We start from the raw sequence: 8018 nt of genomic DNA, 5'->3' as shown, positions 1-8018 counted from the left end.
AAAGGAGCAAAAATCTCTTGTATTGCAAGTTTTAAATGTACCAGGCTAAGGTTTACTTAATTAGAACCTTGAGGCAATAAAGGAGCCCTTTTTAAAATTCTGTGATTCTTAATATGCTAAATAATGCAAAGCTTCGACTCTTCAAGCATGAGACACACATCTGGCAGCTTAACATTTAAATTACAGGGGAAAAAAATTCCTCACTTCAGTGGTAATTTTCTCAAAGAATAGAAAATGTATTTCAACTAAATTTAATTTATTTTTAGATTTCCATCTTCTTTAATTGCAGGCATTTTTCTAGGTTCTTTGTATTTATATTTTTATACATATTTTCTGTACATTTTATTAATCTTTAATTTGAGATGTTTCTCACAGTAAGAGTTCTTAAAAAATAGTGGTACTTTTTACTTATTTTGAGAAATCTATCTGATTTCAAGTAATAAGACATTGGCATAGAAAATAAAGGGAAAATGAAATTTTAGTGACCCATAAAAATATTACTAACAAAAAGGCAATATTTCTCAGTTAGTTCCACTTTCAAGGTTTAATTTTTTTCTGTATGAATGTTTTCTCTGTTTTGTAATTTTTTTTCTGGTTGTTTTTCATGCAAAAGTTATTATAAGCAGCATTCTTTGTATTTCTCTAAAGGACAGTGTCAGATCCTCGATTAATTTTACAAAGGTCATTTGGAAAAGCCATTAAAAATATGCCAAGTAAAAAAGATTAGCACAACACAGGGAAAACACACTTTTATAAACATATATATTTAGATATAGATAAGGTATTATAACATTATACAATTTTGACGTGTTTTTCTTGTGTACGTGTTTTTCTCATGCATTATTAAAAATAAGAACGTTTCACTTACTTTTTCTAGGTGATCCCAGCTGACACATTCCAAAGGCATCAGCAGGTTACTGTTATTTGTAAACATTTCATCTTTTTCTTATATAAAAGGATCTGATAATTAAATTAAGTAGTAGTTCTATAAAATAAAATGGACTTTCAAAATAATTAACCCACATTTAAATTACTAACACATAAACATGGGTGCTAATTAGCCTATGACAAATGCATGTATCCATTTCCACTTTTGAATTACAAAATTAAACAATATTACAACCTCTAATTTCAGCTGTGGCAGAGTAGCTGGGATCATACTAGCTTTTCTGCTATAATCAACCATTAAACTGGAGAGAATGTATGAATCAACTGTTTTGGAACATTGATTATCATGAAGCAAGAATTCCCTGTTCCTCAAGAGAATAAAAACTTTTGAAGCAAACTCTGGATTTCTACCTGGGAACAATATTCTGACTGTATGTAGAGCAGTGAAGTGGAATCCAAGAAGAGAAAGTTCCACTGAACTGAGAAGACAGATTTTGGCATTCAGGGCAACAGAAGCATCTAGGATCTGCTGAGCAGAACAGAGAGCAGGGAAACATGCAGAGGGGAATCTGAACTCAGCATAAATACTCCCCCATAAGTTGTTGGTTCACTGAGACTAACTAAGGCTTTGCTAAGTGAACCTGAGAGTAGAGTTGGAACAGAAAATGAGTTCAAGCCAGGAAAGGCATGTTAATACCTCATTATCAATTTGATGGCAAATCGAGATGTGAAAAATATGTATGTTAGTAATAAAGACCATGTTCTAGAGTGGCTTACTCTAAGCCTGTCCTAAAAAACCTAAAACCATGCTTCAGAAAGATCAGCTGAGGAATTAGAATTTTGAAGTTAAATTCTGATAAGTGGCTTGGAAACTGTTTTTTGTTTGTTTGTTTGTTTGTTTGTTTGTTTGTTTTTTTCAGACATGCTGTAACTAAATGTAAATTTAAGCCTACATATTTTAATGGAGTTACCCAGTAATTGAATTGTTTACTAAAAACATCAACACCTTTCTAAGGAAGATAAAAAATTCAGTCTTTTACAGTGTCCATTATATTATCTACAATTACTAGACATAAAGAAAAAAAAAGACAAAAATATAAGCCTTAGGCAAGGAAAACAGTGAATAAGAATAACACCAAGATGATTCAGATGTTAAATTTAGCAGGAAAAGCCATTAAAATATCCGTTGTAAATATGTTCATGAATTTAAAGAAATTACTGTATAGTATCTACAGGAAAATATGGTGTTAATGAATGGGTAGGTGATCTCATCAGAGACCCAGAAATTATTTTTAAAAAGTAACCAAGTAGAAATCGCAAAACTGTAAATCCAAGAATTAAAATAAATTTACCAATCTTAAATACAGAAAAGAAAATGTTGTGATAAAAGTGAAGAGAGACTCAGAGACCCATGGGGCAATATTATATAATTTATATACATGTAGTAGAAGTCTTAAAAGGGAAAGAGGGTCATAAAAGGGAAGAAAATGTGTATTAAAAGAGTAATGAATGGAAATTTCCCAAATTTGGTGGAATACATTGGTGTATAAGCTGATTACCCTTAGTGAACTCCAAAGAAATAAATACATGGGCATCCACACTTAAGAATATCTTAGTCAAACTGCTGAGCACCAAAGTTAAATTAAAAATTTTCAAAGTAGACAGAAAAAAACACATATGTAGGGCAGCAATGAAATGTTAAATGGCTGACATTATCAGAAACAGTGGATACCAGAAGTTTATGTAATGCGATATTTCATGTGTTTACAAAATGTCCATCTAGAATTCTGTATCTAGTCTATGGCCATGCCACCCTGAAAGTGCCTGATCTCGTTAGATCTTGGAAGCTAAGCAGAGTTGGGCCTGGTTAATACTTGGATGGGAGACCACCTAGGAATACCAGGTGCTGTAGGAGTCAAAAACAAACAAACAAACAAACAAACAAAAAAACCCTTAGCAGTAGAATTATGTATCTAGTAAAAATATCTTTCAAAACTTGAGGTTGCTATGAAGACATTTTCAGATAAGAGACAGCTGGAATAATTTTTCTCCAACAGAATAGTGCTACAAAAACAACAACAAGAAACTAGAAAATGTTCTTTAGGCTGAAGGAAAATAATACAAGATGGTTCACAGAGGAGAATGAAGGAGTACCAGAAATGGCAAATATATAGGTAAATATTAAAGATATTTCTAATAATTTTATTAAAATATAATGTGCTGTTTAAATAAAATAAGATGCAATGTAAGGTGGGATTATAAAGCATGTACTGATAAAGACATATAACAGTAGCTGAAAGGATGAATGGATGGGAATTGGAATTATACTTTTGTAAGGTTATTACATTTGTGAAGTGAGAAGTGTGAAGTGGGTAATGTGAACTGTCAGGTGTAAATTGTGAAATTCTATGACAATGACTATAAATACACATGAATAATTTTAGGATTTATGCTGTTAGCTCTAGAGCAAACAGTAAAACAACCTCAAAGATGTAGAAATAATAGAAAAGAATAGAGAAAAGGATAGGAAGAAGAGAGGAATAAGATGGACTATTAAAAACACATGTCAGTTGCCCAAAATAAGGCAGGAGGGGTTCAACTGAGCAAAAGGGACAAAGCAAAAATGAATAACAAGGTGGTAAACAAACTCAGCCATATAAATAATTACCTGAAATATTCAAAACTAAATAATTAAATTAAAAGGCAGGGATTGTCAATCTAGATAAAAAAGCAATACTCAATAGTAGTATGCTAGCTATAAGACAAGCACTATAAGTGTGTTGAAAGACAAAAGTAAGATGAAAGTGAAAGAACAGAAAAAAATATATCATGTAAACATTGCACATAAGAAATCTTGTTTAGCTACATTAATATTAGAAATCTGATAGATTTTGAGACAAAGATTTAAGGGACAATTCATTAGGAAGATATAACACCTAAAAATACACCTAATTGCAAAGATTAAAAATTCATGAAACACACTGAAACCATCAAAATTCTAGTAGAAGATATAGGTGATAAGCTCCTTCACACTGGACTTGGTGATGAGTTCTTGGATTTGATATTGTAAACAAAGGCAACAAAAGCAAAATAAACAAGTGGGACTACATCAAACTAAAAAGCTTCTGCAGAGCAAAGGAAACCATCAACAAAAAGAAAAAGCAACTTGCCAAATGGGAGAAAATATTTGCAAATCACATATCTGCTAAGGGGTTAAAATCCAAAATATATAAAACTCATACGGCTCAACAGCAAAGGAAAAATTGAATTTAAAAATGGCAGAGGATCTGAACAGGCATTTTTTCAAAGAAAGCATACAGATGACCAACAGGTACATTACAAGAAGGGCAACATCACTAATCATCAGGAAAATGTGCATCAAAACCACAAAGAGGTATCACCTCATGCCTATTAGAATGGCTATCATCAAAAAGACATTGATTGCTCTTGCCTTTTACTATAAATATATTTACAGGGTTTGAATGATGAGGTGAGTACCCATATGAATGAGGTTTGTGGCGAATCATCAGTCTGTTGTTATTCTTATTAACACCTCTGCTTTCAATCTTAAATAATTGGTTCATATTTCTAGTCAGGGCTAATAAAAACAAATGTTTTCAACATCTTTTAAAGGCTTTACTCTGCCTGTGGTTTCTTTCAGGGTAGCTTCAAAAATTGAGAAGGAAGGTAGGACTTGGTTACATTTGTCTCTATTTCTGAGTGCTATGCTTCTATTCCTTCTCCTTCATCTTGTGAATATTGGTTATTGATCCCTTTAGAATTTGATCAGGAGCAGTGAGGTGTAGAAGGCAGAGTTGTTATAATTGTAGGAGTTAGGTTTTTAAAAGATGACGCTTTCTTTCACGCTTTTATACTTTCTTTAGACAGTCACTTTCCATATCCTTCTCTTTGTCAGAGGTCTCTCACTCTGCTTGTTTTTTACTGCTACTTTATTAGAATCACGCACCTGACAGAACACTTGTAAATTTGTTCTCAATGTATATGACTATAAATGCTGAAAAAGTAAAAGAAAGTAGTCAATTCTATGGAGAAGCACAGTAGAACACACACATTAAGAGGGGAAGTGAAAAAAGAAATGAATATTATCCCAAGCAAATCAGCCAACTAAAAAAAGGAAAGAAGTAGAAAAGCAAAATAAATAAAAAATAAAATAAAACATACCTTTTTAATAATAATATGGTAATTCCCCGTTAAAAACCAGTCACAACACGTTTAAAAGAAAATCCCAGCGACATAGTACTTAAAGAAAACATACAGAAGACAGTGATAAAGAAAAGTTGAACACTTACGGATAAACTGATACCAGAAAATTAAAACAGAAAATAAAGCTGTTATTGGAGGCAATGTCGACATCAAGTAAGCTGGCATTTAATGTTTAAAAGGATCTAAACAATAAAAGAAGGACATTTTGTAGTGATAAAACGTATAATTTAAGAAAAAGACACAATATGACACACCCTATATGCAGCAAATAACAGAGCAGCTGAATATGAAACTTAAGTTGTTTTTTTTTTTGTATGTGAGGGGATATAGATAAAAAGAAATTATAGAGACCACTTTCTCTGATCATAATCTAATAATACTATAAATTAATAATTGAAAGGTGATTTATTGGTGGCAAAGATTTGGGAAAATCGATTTTCTTATATATTGCTTGTGGAAATGTGTAGGTTTTACTTTGTTAGTTTTATTTTTAGTTTTTTGGAAATCACTCAAACATCTATTAACATTTAACTTATGTAGACTTTTTAACCCAGCAATCTCACCCTGAATATCTCTTCACAGGAATAAAAGCACCAGGATGAATGAGTACAGATACAAAGATTTCATTGTATCATTCTTTTTGATAAGAAAATAAAAATGAAGACAAGTGAATGGTCATAAGTAGGGAATGGTTACATAAATTATGCTACAACTGCAGTGAAAAATAATAGTGACAGAAGAAGCCATGCTGAGACTGGTAGGAAGGGTGTGGATGCAGGATAGGCAGGCCCCATACCTACCTGTGGCAGTTAAGAATTGAGAGGGATATCTGGGCTACAGAGGTCCCCCCCTGAGGAATGAGAGATTTCAGCCCCATACCAGGCTCCCCCAGCCTAAACCACCAGTGCCAGGAAGAAACTTTCCCACAACATCTGGCTGTGAAAATCAGAGTGCATTCTATCTGGGTGAAACAAAAAGCTACTGAAGTCCCAGATATTCCTCTTGAAGGGCCTAATTACAGATTTACTAGTGATGTACTCATTGTTTCTAAGCTCTAGCACTGGGGCAGCAACTCAAAAAGCACTAAGGACATAGAAGAGGAACTGAATTGTCTGGCTTCAGGGCAAGGGCTGAAGGGGCAGCTTTCTCCCAGACAGAAGAGCTGGCAGACATCATTGTTTCTTTGTTGAACTCTCCCCGTATGCAACCTGCAGGAACAGGCAGGCACCTACTCTGAGTATCCATCTACTTGGCTAACACTGTTTGCCTTGCCGTGATGATTCCCTGAGACCTTGCTACATCCAACTTGCAAGTTCATCCAAGGCACTTCTAAGGGCTTTTCCATTCAAATGACATGTCTTGGTCATTTGCAGACATTTCTAAAATCTCTCAAAGGTTCACAAACCTTAAGCAAGCAGTGTCTGGCCTCGGCGCGTCCCACACTTTTTGCTAAATGACCTCAAGTTTAGTACCAGTGGCAGCCAGCCTCAGTTCACAGCTTAGCCTTCCCCAGGTGCCACTAAGCCCAGCAGGAGAAGCAAGCCATTTGCAGATCACTTTGTAACTTATACTAGGTGGTCCTAGGAAACATAAAAATTGAGATAGAAAACAGAAAAAAAGAAGTCAGAAATGAAGAACACAATAACTGAAATGAATATGTGAGAGGGACGCAATAATAGATTAGATAAAGCAGAGGATTTCATCGGCAATTCGGAAGACAAGGTAGTGGAAAACACTCAATCAGAACAACAAAAAGAAAAAGTATCTAAAAAATAATGATAGTTTCAGGGGCCTCTAGGACAACATCGAGTGTGCCAATATTCGCATCATAGAGGTACCAGAAAGTGAAGAGGGAGAGAAAGAAATTGAAAACCTATTTGAAGAAATAATGACAGAAAACTTCCCTTACCTGGTGAAGGAAGCCCAGGAAGCACAGAGAGTCCCAAACAAGATGAACCCAAAGAGGCCCACACCAAGACACATCATAATTAAAATATCAAAGGTTAAAGATGAAGGAAGAATCTTAAAAGTAGCTAGAGAAAAACAGTTAGTTACTTACAAAGGAGCTTCCATAAGATGGTCTGCTGTATTTTCAACTTTGTGGGCCACAGAGATTGGCACAAAATATTCAATGATGAACAGCAAGGGCCTACAACCCAAATTATTCTACCCAGCAAGGCTATTATTTTGAATTGGACAGATAAAAAACTTCCATGACAAAAGCTAAAGGAGTTCACGACCACCAAACTAATATTACAAGAGATGTTAAAGGGACTTCTTTAAGAAGAACATAAAGATTAAAAAAAAAAAAAAGAGTAATAAAAAGGCAAGAACTACATACGTATAATTTCTTTAATTGTAAATGGATTAAATGCTCCAATCAAAAAGACATAGGGTGGTTGAATGGATAAGAAAACAAAACTCATATGTATGTTGCTTACAAGAGACTCTTCAGATCAAAAGACACACATAGACTGAGAGTAAAGGAATGAAAAAATATATTTCATGCAAATGGAAATTTGAAAAAAGCTGGGGTAGCAATTCTTAGATCAAGTAAAATGGATTTAAAACAAAGGCTACAACAAAGAGACAACAAAAGACCCAGAAATTTAACTTCTGCATATTTATCTGAAAAAACCCAAAACACTAATTTGAAAAGTCATATGCATCCTTATGTTCATTGCAGTTTTATTTACAATAGCCAAAATATGGAAGCAACCTATGTGTCCATTGATAGACAAAAGGATAAAAAAGAGTTGGTACATATAACAATGGAATATTACTCAGCCATAAAAAAGAATAAAATCTTGGCATCTGCAACAACATGGATGGACCTAGAGGGTATTGTGCTGAGTGAAGTAAGTCAAACAGAGAAAGAAAAAAAAAAACATTTGATTTCGCTTATA

General features: G+C 33.8%; 1 pseudogene; it reads left to right on the top strand.

Annotated features, from left to right (window-relative positions):
• The first annotated feature begins 2684 nt into the window (after positions 1–2684).
• On the top strand, positions 2685–2803 carry LOC111747420 (annotated as a pseudogene).
• The last annotated feature ends 5215 nt before the right edge of the window (positions 2804–8018 follow it).

Source organism: Pteropus vampyrus, unplaced genomic scaffold, assembly GCF_000151845.1.
Source record: "Pteropus vampyrus isolate Shadow unplaced genomic scaffold, Pvam_2.0 Scaffold221, whole genome shotgun sequence".
NCBI classification, from domain to species: Eukaryota; Metazoa; Chordata; class Mammalia; order Chiroptera; family Pteropodidae; genus Pteropus; species Pteropus vampyrus.
The sequence above is the reverse complement of the archived record's forward strand: the minus strand, read 5'-3'. Positions and strand labels throughout refer to the sequence as shown.